Consider the following 22,295-nt stretch of genomic DNA (forward strand, 5'->3'; position numbering starts at 1 on the left):
CACGTTTCAAGGATCTTCTTCCTCTCCTGTCCTCTACTGCCTTTCATTAATTTCACCCATCATTTTCATTAATTTCACTCACCTTCTTGGCTGCGTCTTTCTAAAAAAGGAGATGGTTATTTGCAGCTCTGCTGGTTCCATTCATCCTAGAATGGCCCAGTCACCCCCCTTCCAGGCTCTGTCATCTCTCTGCACCCCTAAACCCCATCCTTCTAGCTGAGAGCTTATCTGTATCCATCAAGGATGTGTTACAGAAGCCTTCTCACGCACCATCTGCACCCACGGGTCAAATCTCCAGGCTGGAGGAAGAGCCCAACCCACTGCTCTGAAATCTAATTCCAGCAAGTGTTCATCAAGCCCCTCCGGGGGTCAGGGCTGAGGGACAGACAGACAACGAAGCGCGTTCCCGGCCCGAATGAGTGGCCACGTTCAGTGGAGCAGGCGGGGCAGACACACCGCGATGGCGGAGCGGGTGTCACATGGAGGAGGCCCCTGGTGGTTGGGCTGCAGAGAACCAGCAAGTCGTGGATGGGATTCCCCATGTGGTTGTGGGACACTGGAGACAAAAGTCCGGTTTTTGTTTTCTTTTTGTGGCCGAAAGTCGGATTGAATGGGCCTTGGCAAACCAAAACGTAAGTGGCTCTGAGGAGAAAAAGCACACCCGAGTTGTGACCAGCTCCTAGGCCCGGGTCTTCCTCTGTCACTAAAGCAGCCATGTGACTGTGAATTCAGGCCAATGACTCAACTCTTCTGGTTTTTAGTTTCCCCATCTCCCAAATGCCTAGATCAGATGTGGTTAGATTATATTCATGGTATTGAAATGACTGGCTATGGAACCTGCCCTTCCAACGAAAGCTTCTGCAGAAGCTTCTGCTAAAGTCGAGCCTGAAAACCAGACGATCAAATGCTCTCTCGCCAGCTCCCGCGTCTGTTCTGTCCTACACTGTCCAACACAATGGCCACTAGCCACGGGTGGCTGTTTACATTAGTTAAAATTAAAGTTTAAAATTCAGGTTCTCGGCCACATGAGCCATCTTTTAAATGCTCGGGAACCATGAGTGGTGAGTGGTTACCGTGCTGGACGTCACAGATCTAGAATATTCTAATCAGCACAGAAAGTGCTACTGGACAGCCCTGCCCTGCACGTACACAAACACGTATATTTATTTCCTCTCCTTTTATGCAAATGTAGCGTGATGTGCAGACAGTTCTGCATCCTGGTTTTTTCCCTCTCACCAAGATCCACAGAGATAGGTCTTTACACCACATAAGATAGAGACGGTTACAGTGTAGAGACTAGGAAGCTGGATTCTGAAGCCAGAAGTCCCGTCAATTACTAGTGGTATGACTGTGAGCACGTAGGCAACTTCTCTGTGCCTTGGTTTCCGAATCCTTAAAGTGGATTTGGAATAGATACCTCATAGGATTGCAGTCAAGATTAATGCGCAAGGCACAGGTAAGCATGCAGAACAATGTCCGCCACACGTGAGATACTCACTATACACCAGCTCATTCTCATCTCCGTTCTTTCCTATGACACGCATGGACACAACAGACGTTTAGGCTGTTGCCGGTCTTTTGTTATCACTCTGCACACATGTGGAATAAATTATGATGGATTCTGCCAAACTGCCCTCCAGGATGTTCTTTCATCTTATTCCCTCCCATGCCCACCCCACAACATACCAGTGGCTTCTCTACACATTTGTAAGGGAATCCACAAAGTTTCAGGGAACAACATGATTCTGTCCACCCTACCATGTTCTAAGCACTCCAAACAGAATATTTTTAGCAAGGAAAAAAAACCCCATTTTTTAAGGGAAACAGCACTTGTATATTTTTGGATGTGCTTACTAAGAAAATAATACATAATAGCTAAACAACTTGTGGAGGAATTCTGTTCTAAGACCGAGTTTAATTTATACTAGACAAACAATCTTCAAGCCAATCTTAACCTCCCACCCCCAGAAAGACTGAATTCAGCCTCTGAAATCCGAAGCTTCTTGCGGCTGGAACGCTTCTTTTTCCCAGATGAACATTTCATGATTAAGAGAATGGAAAAAATCCTCAGTGCAGAGTCACTTGGGACTGTTAATATCTAAACAGACTTGCGTGCTGCCCTGGGGGATGGAGAGGGAAGGGCTGCAAACATCCAGGCCTCTTACTGAAGGCAGGACGATGGCGTTTGGTGTCTGGTGGTGCCGCACTGGCTGCTGGTGTATCTCATCTCCAGAGCCGCCCCCCACAACCAGGGAGCAGACAGGAGGAAACATTCTCACACCATTTGACTTTGAAAATCCTGCTCTTGCTTCCTGAAGCCGGCAGGACACCTAACATTTCTATGCGTGCGGAGAAATGGACGCACTGGCAGTGTAAGAACGCAGGCGTTTCGTGCCAACGATCCTGTGCAGCCACAAGCCTCAGCTAACTCACAGCAAGAGCCTCGAACGCTGTCCCTCAAAGCCCACTTCCTTCTGCCCCCTGCCTTTCTCCGGCACTTGCTAGGAATTCAGCAGGTTGGAACGGACAGGATGTGGGTCCCTCGGCCTGTGGCCTGTTGGGCTGCCGACACTCCTGCCCACTCCCCCCGACGGCCCCTCCCCAGCCCGACTCCAGCCCACACCCAGCCTGCCCTCCAGCCCTCTCCCTCGGGGACCCCCTGCCTCTAGTTCCTCAACACAGACCTTTATGACCTCGGAACTCCAGAGTCCAAATCCTCGGGGACCAAAACACTCTCCTTTTCCTGGAGGACACAGAGGAATTACTCTCCCAGTCTTTCCAGTAGGTGGTGGTGACTTGGGCTGGGGGGGACTACATTCCAAACCTCTGAGAAAAGCGAGCGGAAACAAAACAGCTAAATACTCCTGCTGGAAAAGCCTGACCTTCTCACACAGCCCACAGGTACGGGTCTAACGTCGGGTCACTGAGGGTGGCAAGTGGTCCCAGGGCACTGAGGTGTTCCTGCTGAGTTCACCCACGAGGCAGGCGGAGGGCTGCAAAAGCAGGGGGGTGACACCTGCCCCAACGTGGACGAACCTCGAGGACGTACTGCCCAAGTGCTATCAGCCGGACGCAGAGGGACGAGCGCTGCACGGGGCCACTTCTACGGGCACCTGGGGCGGCAAACTCACAGAGACAGAAAGAGAACAGAGTTTACTCGGGGGGGAGGGAGAATCATTGTTCAGTGGGGACAGAGACTCAGTTTGGGAAGATAAGAATGGTCTGGGGTTGGAGGGCGGGGACGGCTGAACAGCAACGCGAATGTGCCTAATGCCGCTGAGCTGCGCACTTAAAAGTGGTGAAGACAGTAAATGTTACGTTATTTATATTTGATCACAATTAAAAAGAGAGAGAGAGAGAGAGAGAGATGGAGGACAAGAAAGACAACCGGGCTGAAGGGATGGCTCCTGCCACAAACACCAACACAAGTACCTAAGTGGGTTTCACTGACAGCAATGGTTGCTCCCTGGGTAATTAAAAGTACTTTCAAGAATATCCTGGGGCTTCCCCAGTGGCACAGTGGTTGAGAGGCCACCTGCTGATGCAGGGGACGCGGGTTCGTGCCCCGGTCCGGGGGGATCCCACATGCCGCGGAGCGGCTGGGCCCGTGAGCCATGGCCGCTGAGCCTGTGCGTCCGGAGCCTGTGCTCCGCAACGGGAGAGGCCCACGTACCGCAAAAAAAAAAAGAATATCCTGCTCTACTCAGCAAGCTGCTAAGTAATCTTGCCCAGTTCAGATTCCATCAAATCGCTGCTCAGAAGTTCTCCTTGGCTGTGCTGTTGGCACCGTTCTGTCCCTGGAGCCCCTGCGCAGCTGCACGTGTGACCACATGGTGTGGCCACGTCCACTCCTTCTCCCCTCGCCCAGCTTGCTCACCCCCCCGACCCTTCCAGGTTGCTGTCTGACCCCCTCCTCTCCAGCCCACGATGCTCCAGGTGGCTCCCAGGTCTCCCAAGTCCCTCTCCCTCTCAGGCACGACTCTGGCTCTGACTGCTTCCCTGGAGGCTGACCCGTCCACCTGGCCTGAGCAGCCGGCCTGCGCTCTGACCCCGGAAGGAATCCCTGAGCCATTTCTCATTCATTCGACTGGCTTTTTAGCTCTACATTTTAAAAACCTGATTGTGATGAAAAAGGTCTCTTTATTCTACTCAAATTTGATAAGTACTGACCTTAGCTTAATCTTCACTTGGATTCTCAGGTGGGGACACCTGTGCTTTTCCCACCTTTTCAACCCGCATGCTTACCACAGGTGCCGTGGCTGGAAATCAGTGAAAAGAAAGCCAGTAGGAAAAGTATACTACGAATGAAATAAGACTAAATCCATACTAATAAGCCACAAGAAAATGTGAACGGACTAAATTTCCCTATTAGAGGAATTTTCAGATTACACATAAAGCTAAAACTATTGACAAGAAATCCACTTAGAGCGAGTAAAGAAGACAGAAAACAAAGGAAGCCGAAGATACATCACGCAAATAAAAGCGGAACAGCAACGGGAACAGTAATGTCTGTGTCACAGAATGTAAGCTTTCAGATCAAAAGGTTCAACTGAAATGAAGGAAAATGTATAAGAGCTACAAACCCTTAAATCTGGAATCAAGATAATGTTTAAAAACTCTTAGAAATCAAAGATTTTGACAAAAACCACAATCAGTGTGAAAGACTTCAACGAATCCCTTGACCATACAGTGAGGGGCACTGTCCAGCCTAAACCACGCAACAAGACAAATGTCCTTTATGACGAATACAGTACGGAAAACAATATGCTTCGTATTAAAAGAACAGCCACAATCAAGCAGAGATTTCCCCCAGGAATAATACACCATATTAATAAATACCATACACCATGACCGAGCTGGAATTTGGCCCCCAAGGGATATAAGAATGTTTCCCTAATGGGAAATCTGTTACATAATCTATTTATGTTAATTACACAGATGGGTTAAAAGAGAAAAACACCTGATGGATTTATTGCTCGACAAATGCCAAAAAGGAATTTGATACGTTTCTTATCTATTTCTGGATTAAAGAAAGAAAAACCTCTCAGTAAACGCAGAACGAAGCTTCCTTTAGTGGGCAGAGTGTTTATCAGGAAGCAACACAAAAATCATATTTAAAGGTGAGATACTACTCACCTTGAATGCAAAACAAGACAAGAATATCCATCATCAAAAGTATTATTCAACATTTTCTGAACTTTTACGAATGAAGGAAACAAAAAAAGTACGAGAGGTATAAATATTGGAAAGAAGGGAGACAGTTATTATTTGCAATAGTCTGCCTCAGAAACTCTAGAAAATCAACAAATACAACCAAATAATGAAAAACGAAGAGTTGCAAACACTGTGATCAACCACAAGGAGAAGGAATGTTCTCGGAGCCCTTCCCATGGCTCCGCACATGGCAAGTACCTGCCGGTCACCTTCCCATTTTTCTGCACGGCAGCCACTGGTGGCAGAAAACCAGACCAAGAGACCAGCAGAAGAGCCTGGAAAGTCCAGATGCTGAATCTCCATGTATGTCTGGGTCTATTAAGTGGTTTAACAAAGACTGTTAAATAAATGACGCTATAACACAGAGCCACTCATTGAGAAAAAAACGTTACAATTCTACCTGGTAAAATAAACACAAATTGCAAAAAAAAAAAAAAAAAAAAAAGGAAAGATTTAAATGTTTAAAAAAGGATATCTGGAACCACCGTGGCAGCTGAAGGCTAATATTTTAACCTATAAATAACTCTGAGACTCCTGGGTAGAGAAGGCAGACGGACACATGCTCTTAATATCATTCTCTCTCAAAGCTGCTTTAAAAACCTCAGAGAAGAGATTTTGTTTTTCTCCCCCAAAGGTATTAACTGATAAGGAAAAAGGAAATGGGAAAGGAAACAAAATTCTGCTGTCTGAAAAGCAGGTGCACCGGAAATAGCTAACACAACAGACCTAAGAAAACGAAATCCCAGGCCAGTAGGGGGAAGAGCGAAGATCCAACCTGACGTTGGCGCAGAACCTCCCCAAGGTCAGGCGATTGGCACGAGCACCGGGACGTGGGGACAAAGGCCGTTAAGACCAGGAGGCCCGGGTCTGGAGGTCCGTGCACAGCGGTCAGAGCCGCACATGCCCGGGCATCTCTGTACAGCCCGGGGCGGCCCCTCCACGTGGCCGAAGCCTGGAGAGCAAAGGGGGGGTCCCCGGACTGGGGGGTTATCAAGCACAGTGCTTATCTATTTCTGGATTTAAAAACAAATTCCCAGTAAATGCAAAAGAGAAGCAAGATTCCTTTCGTCAAGAGAGCATTTATCAGAAAACAATACAAAATTCCTATTTCATGGTGAGGCATGTCCCGAAAACAGGGAATCAAGAGGTATTTACTGGGTGCCCAGGGGACGGACAGTCCCCGCCCCTCCCCACTGACTCCTCTTCTCTGATCTGCTGCCAGGCCCATGCCCTCAGGCAGGAGACCGGAAGGTCCTTCTCTGGGGAATCTGACCAGCCCCAGACACCGACACCAGGAGTCTGTCAAGGGCATGGCACGAGCACAGCACTCCACAGTGACAGCCTCAGTCACAAGCCAGGAGCTGCCAGTCAGCTCTGCAGAGCCCCACACCCATCAAGACCACCTGGCTTCCGATAAAGCCTCCAGCAAGAACAGAGACCCAGCGATACCAACACAACAAAGGAAAATCTAGGCAGGGGGAAGATTTGGGAATAAAAACAACCTATTATTCTCGGCAAGATTAATAGATGATATTACATGTGTGAAAAAAGAATAGGATGCTATAAAAAATTCAGGGTCCAAAAAAAAGAACCCCTAAGACTTAAAAACACGATAGCACATACACATAAAAGGAATATTACTCAGCCTTACAAAAGAAGGAAATCCTGACATGTGCTACATGGATGACCCTTGAGGACATTATGCCCACATTATCATGTAGAATAAACCAGTCACAGAAGGACAAACACAGTATGATTTCACTTGTGTGAGGTCCCTGGAGTCATCAAATTCATAGAGACAGACAGTAGTAGAAGGGTGGGTGCTGGGGGGCTGGGGGACGGGTAGTTAGTGTTTAATGGAGACAGGGTTTTAGTTTGGGAACATAAAAAGGTTCTGGAGATGGATGGTGGTGATGGCTGCAAAACAGTGGAAATGTACTTAATACTGAATTGTACACTTAAAAATGGTTAAGATGCTAAAAGTTTATGTTATATGTGTTTTACTACAGTTAAAGATTAAAATAAACTGAAAGGATGCAAAAAATATGATAGCAGAAATGAAACATTTAATAGAGTTTGGGAGACTAAGTTAAAGAAGTTTAGAAAAACAAAACTGTAAAACAGATGGAAAAAAAGGTAAAAAGGATAGGATAATGGGGGATCCAGGCTAGGAGGAATTTGAGAAAAAGAAAACAGAGATGAAGAAATTACCAAAGAAATCATTCAAGAAAATAAATACATGCATTACCTTATTGAAAAGGTGCAGTGAGTGTCCAGTATGACAGCAAAAAAAAGAAAAAAAAGATACACATCAAGGCAGATGACCCTGAAATGGTAGAATACTGGGGGACAGAAGCTCCTACAAGCTTCTGGAGAGGAAAAATTACAAAGGATTGGAATTATTTTGTTCTCATTGCAACACTGGAAACTAGAAGACAATGGAGTGACATCTACAAAATTATGAAGGAAAATATTTTATGACCTAAAATTTTATACCCAACGAAACCATCAAGTGTCAGAGTAAAATAAAGATGCAAGGTCATAAAATTTTACCTTCTTTGAACTCTTGTTCAGAAGATACTGGAGGAACCAAAACAAGAAAAAAAAATAGGGTATGGGACCCCAAAGATCAAAAAAAGGGGGGCAGGCAGAAATATAACAGCGACACCTGAGCATCCCATAGGTCTCCCACTCATCTCTCCTCTGCCCCATCTATTCTCTACACCATCACCACAATCACCTTTCTTTCCTTTTTCTTCCTTTTAAAAAATTTTGGTAAAATCTACATAATGTAAAATTTGCCATTTTAACCATTTTAAGTGTACAGTTCAGTGGCATTAAGTACATTCACACTGTTGTGCAATCACCTTTCTTTTTCAGTTAAGTAAACTTCTTCTGAAGTAAAACATATACGCAAAAGGGGGTACAGATCATAAATGTGCAGCCTGATTGTTTATAAAGTGTACACACTGTGTATCCCATCAACTAGATCAGGAAATAGCAGCTGGAGGAGACCTTCACATCAAGAGCATACATTTTACATAACTGTAACCATAAATACAGTTCTGCAATTAGGACAGCTAGCATTTATTAAGCCTTTATTCTGTATTAGTCTCAGGGTTCAGTGATTTATTTGCATTATTTCATTGAATCTTCCTGATCTTTTAAGGTAGGGATAATAATTATCTCCATGTCACAGATGAGGAAATGGAGGCCTAGAGATCCATTTCACAGATGAGGAAATTGAGGCCTAGAGATTATCCAAGACCATATCATAAGCGGGGTTTGACTCTAGGCTGGAGTTAATGCCATTATACTGTTCATATTATTTCATGCCTGAACTGCTTCTCATTTTTTTCTTGCCTTATTTATTTTTTTACAGAAAAGCCTGTAACCATTTAAAAATTTTTTCACATAGATGTCATAATGAATTTTTTATAGTGGAAGAAATTACATAAAATTTACAGTGTTACCATTTTAAAGAATACAGTTCAGGTGCATTAAGTACATTCATTATTTTGTGTAACCATCACACAAAAGTCATCACTATTTTGTTCTTCTTTTTCAACACTGTTTTGGGTTTTCAGGACTCCTTGCAATTCCATATGAATTTTAGGATCAGCTTTTCCATTTCTGCCAGAAAAGGCCTGTTTTCTTAAATTTCATCTTCAGATTGTTGATTGTGAATATATACAACTACAGCTGATTTTTGTGTGTTGATCTTGTACCCTGCAACTTGTAGACTCTTTGGGGTTTTCTATGTATAAGATCATGTAATTTGTGAATAGTTCTGTTTGTTCCTTTTCAATTTGAATGCCTTTTAATTTATTTATCTTGCCTAATTGCTCTGGCTGGGACTTTCAGTACCGTGCTGAATAAAGGTGAATAAAGCAGGAAAAAAAAAAGAAAAAAGAAAAGAAAAGAAATACAACAGTGAAACGGTCTGACGGCTGGGCACCAGGCACAGAGGACAAGCCAGGAGAGAGGAGGTCAGAAAGCTCAGGAAAGATTCCTCAGGGGGAAACTAGTGGAATCCCTCACACGTATGATGTAAGGAGATATTCCATGAGGGTTTGGATTGAATTAGTGATAATCATATAGAAAACTAAAGTAAACAAAGAAACACAAAGATGATTAAAAATACAAGTAAAACAAAAGATTATGCAGAAAAGAAAATGTAATGTATACTATGACATGGCTTATCCACAGATAACATTTCTATCATTTTAACATAAACGCCAAACACCCACAACCACACTGGGTAGAATGGGAAGACAGGAAGTATGGGGGGTGGTAAAAAATATAAACCCTCATCTTTCACAGGAGGAGGTCAAGACACAACATCTAAAATAAGGAACAAGAAACAGCAGTGTAAGTGTGCTATTTAGCAATGGGAAGGTAAATTCCGAAAGACACAGCGGCTGCACCATTTTACATTCCCACCAGCGGTGCGAGGGGTACAATCTCTTCACATCTTTGCCAACACTTTTCAAATTTTTCATTTCAGTTCTAATCCTTCTCAGCTGCAGCATTTGTTTGGTCCCTTTTTATACTCCCTATCTCTTTGCTGATTTTCCCATTTTGTTCATGAATCCCTTCCTTGATTTCCTTTCGTTTTTTGGCCGGGGCCTCCGTGAGCTGAGTGTATTGAAGGCAGTTGGTTTGAAGTCTTTGTCAGTAAGTGGAGTGTCTGGGCCTCCTCAGGGACAGTTCCTGTATTTTTTTCCCCTTGTGCATGGTGCCAAACTGTCTTGGTTTTCTACGTACCTGTAACTTTCTGCTGCAAACTGGCATTCAGAGCATGACCGTGTGGCAACTCGGGAAGTCAGAGTCTCTCCCTCCACAGGGTTTGTTGTTACCATTTGTGGAGGTGCCTGTTTGTGTAGGGACTTCTCTGAACTAGTTTTGCAGAGTCTGTATTCTTTTCCGAGCGAGTCACTGCAGTCTCCGCTCTGTTAGATCAGTGACCAGCTAGTGACTGGACAGAGATTCCCTCAAACGCCGGGAGACCTCCCCAGTCTCTGCAGGGCGGCTCTGGGATGGACTCGCCTGCAGCCGCTTAGGGCTCAGCCTTCCCCTCCTCCCTGTGCGGAGCCTGAAGGTCGGCCAGAGGTCAGAGCTCAGGCCTTTTCAGGTCCTTCCTGAGCGTCTAGATTCTCGGGATACACGGGGACTTTTCACAGCCCCGTCCCCACATACCTCCCTCCCCAGGCTCTCCTGTCGGGCTGCTCAGGCTGCCTCTGCTTCAACCACCCGTCCACCCCTCGACCTGGGAGGCAGAATACCTCTGCCTTCAAACGCTTGTACCTGGGAAGCCACCCTATCTTTAAGGAACCATCAACAGGTCAAAACGCACAACCACAGTCCTCGGAGAGCAGGGTCTGTTTGGCGCCCTCTGATACTAGCGAGCTGCCCAAGGAACAGTGGCCTCCATCTTCACAGTTATCACTGAGCTGGGGGTGCGGGGGACGCTAGCAGGGGAAGCTCTCTGCCTGGAATTCTGCCGGTGATTTTCCCCCTTCACCTATTACGTATTCCCCCCGGTTGCTGTAAGTTTTTGATTAGATTTCAGCGTTCTGAAAAGGTCGGTCCTGACAGTTTTGCCACCTTATTTCTTGCTTTTGTAGAGGGATGGAGTCTTGGATTTCCTAACTCCCCACTTTTGCTGCTGTTCCCTTGGCAGCATTTCTAGGGGTGGTGGTAGGACAGATATTATGGATTACTTTAATCAACGGTCATCTAACCCCTTTCAAGGACCTCCAAAGTTGAAAAGTACATCTCCAAGACACACATGCAGCCTGGGTTCAGCATGTGATTTGGGTTCTGTCAATCAGAGGCACTTGCATGAGACGGATTCAGAGCTGAGCCACACGAGGAAAGAGGCAAGGCTGCGGCGTCCACCCCATAGCAGAGGCGGTCTGATTCTGCAGCCCACAGCTCCAGTAATCACGGATGCAGCTCCCCTGGCAGGTCAGTTCTGACACGTACAATTTGGGAGTTATTAGGCTGGCCAAAAAGTTCGTTCGGGTGTCTAGCAAGCGGTTGTGAAATGCCCGAACGAACTTTTTGGCCAACCCAATGTTTCTAGAATTTCGGCCTGGAGTATGTGTCTTTGATACTCCCAACAATTCCGTGAGCCAAGTATACCCTTACTAAACAAACCTCTTCCTGCTTAAAACACCTGGAGTGGATTCAGTGGTCTGTAGCAAAGCACCCTGAGAAATTCAAACGTAAAGTAACAAGCAACCTAACGGTTCATTAATAGGAGACCAGATAAAGTATGGTGATGCACACCGTGAAAACCTATGCAGGTGTGAAACATAATAAAGTAGCTCTAAATGCACCAACAGAGAGATGACCACAGACATCAACTGAAACGTTCATCACAGATCAATATACGACCTCATTTTTGTGAAGTTAAGCTTTTATACACACAGTTGTATATTTAAAGCAGCGGTTCTCAACCAGGGGCAACCTTGTCCCCTCCCTCTCCTGGCTGGGGACATCTGCCAATGTCTGGAGACATTTTTGGTTGTCACCACCAGGAGAATGCCATGGCATCTAGTGGGTAGAGGCCAGGGATGCTGCTGTAATCCTACAAGGCATAGGGCAGCCCCCACAAGGAAGAATGATCTGGCCCAAAGTATCAGCAGGGTGAAAGCTGCGAAACCTTGATTTAAAGAAAAATACCCAAGGACTTCCCTGGTGGCACAGTGGTTAAGAATCCACCTGACAAGGCAGGGGACACGGGTTCGAGCCCTGGTCCGGGAAGATCCCACATGCCGCAGAGCAACTAAACCCATGAGCCACAACTCCTGAGCCTGCGCTCCAGAGCCCGCAAGCTACAACTACCGAGCCTGCGTGCCACAACTACTGAAGCCCGTGCGCCTAGAGCCCGTGCTCTGCAACAAGCCACCACAATGAGAAGACTGCGAACCGCCAAGAAAGACCCGATGCAGCCAAAAATAAAGAAATAAATTTATTTTAAAAAAAAAAAAAAGAGGGGCTTCCCTGGTGGCGCAGTGGTTGAGAGTCCGCCTGCCGATGCGGGGGACACGGGTTTGTGCGCCGGTCTGGGAAGATCCCACATGCCGCGGAGCGGCTGGGCCCGTGAGCCATGGCTGCTGAGCCTGTGCGTCTGGAGCCTGTGCTCCGCAATGGGAGAGGCCACACAGTGAGAGGCCCGCGTACCGCAAAAAAAAAAAAAAAAGAAAGAAAGAAAAGAAAAATACCCAATTGTTATAAAAAACATTTTTAAAGGGTAGAATTGAGCAATGGGCTAGGAGTTGTCACTATTTATTTATAAACTGATTGATTGATTGATTGATTTTTGGTTGCACTTGGTCATTGTTGCTGCGCCCGTCCTTCTTCTACTTGCAGCAAGCAGGGGCTACTCTTCGTTGCTGTGCGCGGGCTTCTCATTGTGGTGGCTGCTCTTGCTGTGGAGCACGGGCTCTAAGCACACGGGCTTTAGTAGTTGTGGCACACAGGCTCAGCAGTTGTGGCTCTCAGGCTCTAGAGCGCAGGCTCAGTAGTTGTGGCTTGCGGGCTTAGTTGCTCCGCAGCATGTGAGATCTTCCCGGACCAGGGCTCGAACTCGTGTCCCCTGCATTGGCAGGCGGATTCTAAACCACTGCGCCACCAGGGGAGTCCCTATGTCACTGTTTATACACAATTATTTTATTTTCTCCCAAAGAATTATGATTTTTTAAATTGAAAAAACACAAATAAGGAATAAAGCAAACAGCACCATTTTTTCTAATAATAAAAGGAACAAATGCTTAGCGTAAAATATTCAGAAAACACAGAAGTAAAGAGAAGATCAGTTATGATCCTTTTGTATGAGCTAGAACTGTTAAGCAACAGAACCCAACTGGAACTGTTTTAAGAAAAGGGGAAATCTGTCCTAAAGATGTTAGTGTCTCACAGAAGCCAACGGTACCCAAAAAGGATGCTACTGAGCCTTGAGATGCTGGAACCAGGACACTCAAGGTGTCTCATTCTGTCGTATTATCTGGCCATCTCCCCGTGTATTTGAACCATTCTCTGTCCTCCACTCTTTTCCTGGTCAGTTAGCCACGTCAGGGTCTCCGAGACCACCTCCACCTCAGGTTCAGTGACCACTCGGAGGGTGCCCAGGACTCAGCCCAGAGTCACACTCACGGTGATAAATCTGTGCACAGACTTATCACAGAGAAAGGACTCAAAGCAAGATCAGCAAAGGGAAGAGCCCTGTGGACTCAAGTCCAGGCGTGCAGGCTTCCAAGAGTCCTCTCCAGGCGGAGTCACGTGGCGACAAGCCGTGAGAACACGGGAAGCTCTCCGGGGACTCGGCACCAACGTTCTCTTCTGGGGGCTGATCATGTAGACGCCCTTTACCTAGTATGAACCCAAACTCCAAACTCCCAGAGGGAAAGCAGAGGTTCAGCATAAACCACAGTGTTTGTACCAACTGTTCAGGCACAGTGAGCCTCTCTTATCAGTTCTGGGAACGGTGGGAACCCTCCCAAAATCCAAGTCCCCAGACGCCAGGCCCGGGCGCCCTGGCTGGCAGCCTCGTGGGCACAGCCTCCTCAGGCCCGCCACGCCCGCTCTTTCCTGCACAGCGATGAAAACACAGCTGCGCAGTGTCTGGTGCTGTATCGGAGTCACGGCTCTCTCAGCTGTAGTTCCGAACCCCCTGGCTTAGATCGGGTGCCTCCCCGGACCCGTCGGCAGTGGAGAGGACGTCACGGGGCTGCTTTGCGATCGTGTAGGTGAAGGTGGGGGAAGACCCTCCCCATCTGCTGTGCACACAACCTCACAATCTACAACCTTCATTTGATATTGTTGTTCAGAAAAACCTTTTTATTGCTCAAAATTTCATCCCTCTGGGCGTGCATACACAACTGCGAGCAGGAAAGGGGGGCCCCTGAACACACCGGCTCGCGAGATACAACCAGCAGGAGTTACAGGTCGACTGCACGTCTACCACAACTTCATCTTTATCCTCCAGACAAGCTCTACTGTTGCCTCACGTTGTAAGGCAATGCCTGGTGCCATTTAAAATATCTCCACAACATACAGACGGACAACAGGCCCATGAAAAGATGCTCAGCATCGATAATCATTAGAGAAATGCAGACCAAAACCACAATGAGGTATCACCTCACACCGGTCACAATGACCATCATCAAAAAATCTGCAAACAACAAATGCTGGAGAGGGTGTGGAGAAAAGGGAACCCTCTTGCACTGTTGGTGGGAACGTAAATTGGTGCAGCCACTATGGAGAACAGTCTGGAGGTTCCTCAGAAAACTAAAAGTAGAGTTATCACATGATCCAGCAATCCCACTCCTAGGCATATATCCAGAAAAGACAAAAACTCTTAATTAGAAAAGATACATGCACCCCAATGTTCATAGCAACACTATTCACAATAGCCAAGACATGGAAGCAACCTAAGTGTCCATCAACAGACGAATGGATAAAGAAGACGTGGTACATAAATACAACGGAATGTTACTCAGCCATAAAGAGAAGGAAATAAGGCCACTTGCGGCAACACAGATGGACCTAGAGATTATCATACTAAGTGGAGTCAGACAGAGAAAGACAAGTATCATATGATATCACTTATACATGGAATCTAAAAAAGTGATACAAATGAACTTACTTACCAAACAGAAACAGACTCACAAAGAAAACAAATTTATGGTTACCAAAGGGGAAGGGGGGGTGATAAATTAGGAGTATGGGATTCATAGATGCACACTACTGTATATAAAATAGATAAACAATGATTTACTGTATGGCAAGCACGTGAACTATATTCAATATCCTGTAATAACCTGTAATGGCAAAGAATCTGAAGCTGTACACCTGAAACTAACACAATATTGTAAATCAACTATAGTTAAGTTTTTTTTAATGTAAAAGAAAAATGTCTTCACAAATCACCGTGTTTCATAAACAGCTGCAGAAGCAGAGACAGCAGGTGAAAAGGGGCCTCCACAGAGTACAGGCCAATAAGGACATTGGTTTACTACTGGGCATCTATCTTTATAATGCAGGAAAAGAGCCACTTTAATGACGATAAACAAAGCAAAGCATTTTACATTCTCTGAATCGTGCTCGCAGCTCTCAAGAGACCTGTCTCAAAAAAGAAAACAACCAACAGAGCCCCAAGTGGCCCGATGGAGCACAGGCTGCTCGCTATTGGTTAGGTGCTTGCCGGTGCTTGTCCGGGAAGCAGAGACAGAAAAACACAGTGCGGCGACAACGACGTGGGTGTTCTTTCCAGATGCAAAATAAGGTTTGTTTTGGACAACACAAAGACTGCTTTTTTCTCTAACAGAGGAGAATGCGTAGCTGCTAGCTGAGAGGTTAAAAACAGGCTCAAAGATGTCTGGGCCTTCGTGACAGCACAGCTATCTCCTTGCTAGCTCAACTCATGCAATACAAAATCAGAAACTGAACAGATTCAGATACATTTTCAAGTAAGTCTCTTGACATCTCTTGACATCTGAACGCTGGCTTCTTGCTATCTGATATCTGAAATGCAAAAGCCAAATATGATTTGAATGATGGGGGATACTTGTATGCATCTCCATCTAAGGGAGGGGTCAGCCAACTTTTCCCCGCAAGGGCTCTTTTGCAACTACCCAACTCCACTCCTGCAGTACAGAAGCAGCCATAGGCAACAGGTAAATGAATGGATGTGACCGTGTGCCAATAAAACTTTATTCGTGAAAAACACGTGGTAGACCACATTTGGCCCCCGGGGCCATGGTTGGCTGAACACTGATCTGAGTCAAGACTTAAATGTTACTTAGTGTAACAGGATCAGACCTATGCTATTTCAAATGGCAAAAGCTTTGATGATATAAAATGTGAAAAGATAAGACGAGCCAGGCCAAAATGAGAAAATTCTGAGTTATAGTATGTGCCATTCGGGGTTAAGGACATTTTAGGTATACCACTTGGAGAAGCCCATTTTTCTGAAAAATGTGCGATCAATCTTTTAGGTTTATGTTTGATTTTCAAGCCCATTCTTTGTACTATAATTCCTTAGGTGTTCTGCTCTTCCACTTTAAAGTTTTTGTCAGAAAGGATCTGGTTTAATTGTTGACTGTAACACACTTTTATGGCCTTTTCCCTCAGACTTCACCCCCAAACTGTATGTCATAACACAACGATAGATACAAAGAATATATCTGGATTATGAATCATGATACTAAAGTGAACAAGTGTGAATCCCACCTCCCAAATAAAAACTAGAGGACCAACACCTTGCGTATCTCCATTTTACTTTTCAATATTTAAAAAAAATTTTATTTATTTTATTTATTTATCTTTGGCTGTGTTGGGTCTTCGTTGTTGCGTGAGGGCTTTCTCTAGTTGCGGCGAGCAGGGGCTACTCTTCGTTGCAGTGTGTGGGCTTCTCATTGCGGTGGCTTCTCTTGCTGCAGAGCACGGGCTCTAGGCACACAGGCTTCAGTAGTTGTGGCGCACGGGCTTAGTTGCTCTGTGGCATGTGGGATCTTCCTGGACCAGGGCTTGAACCCATGTCCCCTGCATTGGCAGGCAGATTCTTAACCACTGCACCACCAGGGAAGTCCCTCAATTATTTTTTAATACACAAAGTAATACATGGATACATTTTTTAAAGTTATAGTTTGATAAGATTTATAATTTAAGTACTGGTTTCCTACCCTGCCCCCACCTACATCTCACCCGCCTCCACCACTCCTTGATCTCTCTACAGAAGCTCTTCTAACTGCCTTTCCTAAAAGTAAATAATAGCTTTACTGAGATATAATTCACATACCATAAAGTTTACCCTTATAAAATGTACAATTCAGTAGCTTCTGAGTGTTCTCACATGGTTGTACAACTACCACCACTATGTAATTCCAGAACATTTTCATCACCTACAAAAGAAACCCTGTACCCACACACTCCCTCTGAAACTGGATCCCCCTAAAATCGAATTCCCCTGCGGAGTTTATGATAAACGTCTCTATCTAAAAACCTTATTCCCTTCCATGTCCTGCCCCGTTCCCCTCAGGATGGAGGAGTATATCAAAGAAAAGGGGGGGACTGAAACAGCGCAGGATCCTGTGGGGCCTTCCCGTGTACAAAAGCCCCCGTCTCTTTTTTGTAGAAAAAAGGCTTTAGTCTCCTAGGCTTTTCCTGAGCTCCAAAGAGCAGATTTAAGCAGTTACTAATTAGGTAAGGAAGGAATGTGGAAAGAAAGGACAAGCGGTCAAGAAACAATAGTTCAGCATGAAAACAGAATCCAGGTTCCTCCCAAGAGATACACAGAACAACCTGACGCGTATCTCTGAGTTGTTCCGCAGGAACTAAGACCCCCACCCACGTGGCGGATGGTGACTACAGGCTGACCACAGCATGCAGACCCCAGACTGGTTGGAACCAGAAGGTTGATGATTAAGATTCCTGAAACACCACCCTGTTACCTCACCTCCAGCCAATCAGAAGGATGTGCTCGAGCTGATTACACACCCTGTAACCCTTTCCCTCTCTTTGTCTTTAAAAATCCTTCCCTGAAAGTCATGGGGAGCTTGGGCCTCTTAAGCATGAGCTGACCGTTCAATGAATGGTACACTAGTGGCCTGAAGAAGCGTCTGTCCCTGGTTATCACGTAGGAAAAGTAAATAACCTGACCCGAAGGAAGAACCTGGGGCTCTCTCTGCTGCGTCCAGATCCCAGTGACTCCACGCTACCAGCATTCTGTTGCTGCAGCAGCTGAAACGACACCCATTTACTGTTAGCTTGTGTTTAGCGGGTCAGAAGTGCCGGCAAGCTCTGCTGGGTTCTTTGCTTCAGACGTCAAGGTGTCAGCCGGGCCTGGCCCTGCCCTGGAGGCTCTGGGGCAGAATCCACTTCCCAGTTGACTCAGGGTGTTGCCAGAACTCGCCCTCTTAAATTTGCCACAACTCGCCCTCTTAAATTTGCCACATGACCTTGATGGAATTGCCAGTGTGGCCGCAGTCCAGGGCATGGCAGGGCCCTGGGAACGCAGCCAAGGGGCCACCTGCAGAGGGCGGGGTAGCTGCGCCTCTGTCCTGCTTCCTGGGAGGTCCCAAGACCTTGCCGAGATCGGGGCTGAATTCCACGCATTCATCATTGTTACAGGTCAAGGCCCCTCAGCTAAGGGCGGCAGAAGGCCACGCAAGCCGAGCACCCTTAGCCCAGCTGAGGTCCGAGGGCGTCAGGACAGGGACAGAAGGGACAAAGGACCTGCAGCACCAGCCGGTCCACTTCAGAACTGCTGGGTGCCCCCACGGCGTTTCCTGGGTGTTGGCAGGACCTCGGCGCTGCAAGGCCTCCATGCTGGAAAGTCCTGGTCTCCTCGCTGGCTGTCAGCTCCTCTCCACGCGTCCCCTCCACCTTCACACCCACCGACGGTATGGGTCCTTATGCTTCAGAGAAAACTCTCAGCTTTTACGGGTTCATGTGTTAGGTCCACCCAGGTAATCTCCCTTTTGTCACATATACAGTGGGAAACTCCACAGGGCGAGGGTCACTGGGCATCATTCTTAGAATTCTGCTCCCCCCACCCACCACCATCGTGGTTTTCCGCCTCTGCAGAACGCTTCCTGGTTCTTTAGAGATGGAAATCTCTCTGTCATAACCCCAAAGAGGGAACTAAAAGCAGATGAAGAAAGGGAGTAGCAGGGGTTCTGTGGGTTGGGTGGGATACAGCTAAAGGCATAACCAGTGCCAAGCCCAAGACTGAGGGCAGCTGCAGGGCCTTCCCCGGAAGTCTGACTTTTTCCCAAGAGGATCCAAGGAAATCTGAGTTGAGCAGACCGTCTGGAAGGGTCTTCTCCTTTTAATGAGTGTGGGCCCCACCCCACAGTGCAGGTCTGCTCAGGCTCTACTGCCCACCCTCCATCCTGGGGCAACCCCAAGACACCAGAAAGCTGGGCCGGGGGCCAGCTGAGGGTCTGGCTGGCCGTTCTAACCTTCGCCGCCACCAAACGAAGCAACCATCTCGCATTACTTCAACTCCAACTGATGCACCACTAAGGCCATGACCTCTGAGCCTAGTACTTGGTGTGAGACAAACACTGATGAAAACATGAGTCCTCGCCTTCTCCAGGTGAGCTGAGCCATCACCCAAATATCACCTCTCCCACCTTTGTGTTAAAATTGCATCCACAGGACCGACATTCCCAGTCCTCCTTCCTGGCTTTATTTTTCTCCCTAGCACATTCCACTGGCTGATACAGTACATATGTTCCTTTTATATTTTAATTAACTGTCGTTCCCCATGAGAATGTTAAGTTCCTCGGGAGCAGAGATTTTGCCTGTTCCATTTCCAGCACTTAAATATTACATGGCTCCCAACTGGCACCTCAATACAAATTCACTGAATTAATATAAGGAGAGTTCCCTTTTTTTTTTTTTTTTGGCTGCTTTGGGTCTTCATTGTTGCACACGGGCTTTCTCTAGTTGTGGCAAGCAGGGGCTACTCTTCGTTGCGGTGGCTTCTCTTGTTGCAGAGCACGGGCTCTAGGCACATGAGCTTCAGTAGTTGTGGCACGCAGGCTTCAGCAGTTGTGGCACGCGGGCTTCAGCAGTTGTGGCACGCGGGCTCTAGAGCGCAGGCTCGGTAGTTGTGGTGCACGGGCTTAGGTGCTCTGCGGCATGTGGGATCTTCCCAGACCAGGGCTTGAACCCATGTCCCCTGTATTGGCAGGCAGATTCTTAACCACTGCGCCATCAGGAAGTCCCATAAGGAGAGTTCTGATCTAACCCATCACACTACACTTTGGTGGGGTAAAAAGAAATCGTTTTCACTCAAAATTACATGGCTACCGGTTTTTAAAAAGATGGTTTTTAAACTGTCTGAGTTTTCTACAATTTACTTTTGGCTTCCCAAGTCGGAGAGAACAAGCTTTAAAGGCCTGTCTTAAACAAACAGGTCTAGACAGAGAATATTCTGTGAAGAGTAAATACATCAGACACATATGATTTGTATTTCTCTCCAAGTTTACAGAGACTTAACAATGAATGGAAGATACTCTGCAGGCAAAATCAGTTTGGGTTTCATCCAATGTGAGATGCTCTGAAAACTAGTTCAGAATGTTCACAAAAAACAAAGCAAAACAAAGCACTACAGCAGGAAATGTCATTCTCACTCACACGACTGGAAATGTCTCGTCTAATCCCTCCCTGTGACCTAATCATAATGACGTTCCACGTTCAAGGGCTGATTCCTTCTGAAAATTTTAATTGTCTTTTCGTACCTGTTCTAGCACGTCCCTCAGCCCACTTCTGTGAATCGGGGAAATGACAGTGCCTTCGACCACGGGCTGGGCCATGGCTGGACCTCGCGCCTGGTTGATTACTCCTTCCCATTTTCACTTTTCTGTTACCAGGTCTACTTCCTTCACCCTGAAACCTCCTGTAACCAGCTCTCCTCTCTGACTCCTTTGACCTTGGGAGCTTCTATTACTGGTCATTACCCTGACCTTTTCTTTTCCTTTTTTAACAGAAAATGAAAAGAAGGTGATGTCACATATTCGGGACACTTCTCTCCTTGGGCAGAGTCTGACTTTGAGACGCTTGACTTGCTGCTGTTACACAGACAGCCCAGCTGCTGCCTTGCCGTCGGGGCTGGCTCTCAGCCAAGGCCTTGTTTTCTTGCCACCCTTAAAAGCCGGAGGTTGGGGAAGGAGAGTCGTGGTGCCGGCGGCTTCAGAATTTTTAGAAAAATGGGGTAAAGGCACGGGAGGCTGGGTCTGAATAAGGAGAGTGGAGAAGTTGGCCGTTTTAAAGAGGGCGTCTCTTTAACGGGAAGGTAAAACAATCCAACTTCCAGAAGAAAACGTAAGAAGATGTTTTCATGACCGTGGAATAGTCAAAGGTTCCTTAAACAGAAACAAAATGCACTAATCATCAGAGACTGATAAATTATACTTAACTGAAATGAAGAACTTTGTTCAACAAAAGAGTGAAAATGCAACCACCCTGGGAGAGGATATCTGTCTATTTGACAAAGGACTTGTATGCAGAATATATAAAGAACTCCTGGAAGCAATAAGGAAAGAAAGACAGTCTGCTTCTAAAAATGGGCAAAAGGCCTGAGCAGGTGTCCCAAGACAGACAGCCCAGACAGATGTCCAGTGAGCACATGAAAAGGAGCTCAACCTCACCCTCCAGCAGGGAAACGCCAAGTCACAACCACAGTGAGACCCCACGTCACATGCGTCCAAATGACCAGGAGCAAAAAGACTGACAACAGCAAGTGCTGGGGAGAAGGTAGAGAAAACAGAAATGTCATAAATCGTTGGTGGGAGGTAAACCGTACAACTGCTTCGGGAATCTGCTACCACACTTGAACACACGCACATCCTGTGGCCCAGCCGTTCCATTTCTAGGTATAGATCCAGAAGGAATGAGCACGTGTGTGTTCCAAGAGGAGTACAAGAACATACCAGCAGGATTTATGACAGCCCCAGAATGGAAGTAACTCACCTGCCCATCAACAGCAGAAGGGATAAATGAATAATGGTGGGATCATACAATAGGTTACTGATGTGTTGAAGAAAATGAACAGACTTACAGTTATAGGCAGCAACATGGGTAAATCTCAGTAACTTAACTTAAAAAGACAGGTGGAAATACTACAGTTTTTAACTTCCATTTATATAAAGTTCAAATGTGGGCAAAACGGACGTGGCATTTAGGGATGCACACTTTTGGAGAAAGCCATCAGGAACCGAATTGAGGACAAAGGTACCTGTGGGAGTCGTGAGGGCTATGACAGGAAAATCACACAAAGGGTTTGGAGGACGGCAGTGCCGTTTCTGGGTGCGACTCCGTGGGTTTTCACTTGACAATAATTCATGAAACTATGATTCACACTTGCCGCGCTTTTGTCTTTGTACATGAAATTTCATAATAAAAAGCAAACTTATATCAGGTATTACTTCCTTGTTTAAACTTCACGGAAAACAAAAACTGTCCCAGCAAACCGAAACTCTTCTACTAAATGCAAGCAACTCCTAAAGTAACAGAAGAAGTTGAAGGTCCACCACGTGGGGACTTTATGTGAATTAGGAAAC

The 22,295-nt window shown here is 46.3% G+C and overlaps 1 protein-coding gene across 4 annotated transcripts in view; it reads right to left on the reverse strand.

The window, feature by feature from the left end:
• SPECC1 (sperm antigen with calponin homology and coiled-coil domains 1) overlaps positions 1 to 22,295 on the reverse strand; it is a 245,347-nt gene that overhangs the window by 28,788 nt on the left and 194,264 nt on the right. The window lies entirely within an intron of this gene.

The sequence above is a fragment of the Orcinus orca genome, chromosome 19 (assembly GCF_937001465.1).
Source record: "Orcinus orca chromosome 19, mOrcOrc1.1, whole genome shotgun sequence".
In the NCBI taxonomy this organism is placed as follows: Eukaryota; Metazoa; Chordata; class Mammalia; order Artiodactyla; family Delphinidae; genus Orcinus; species Orcinus orca.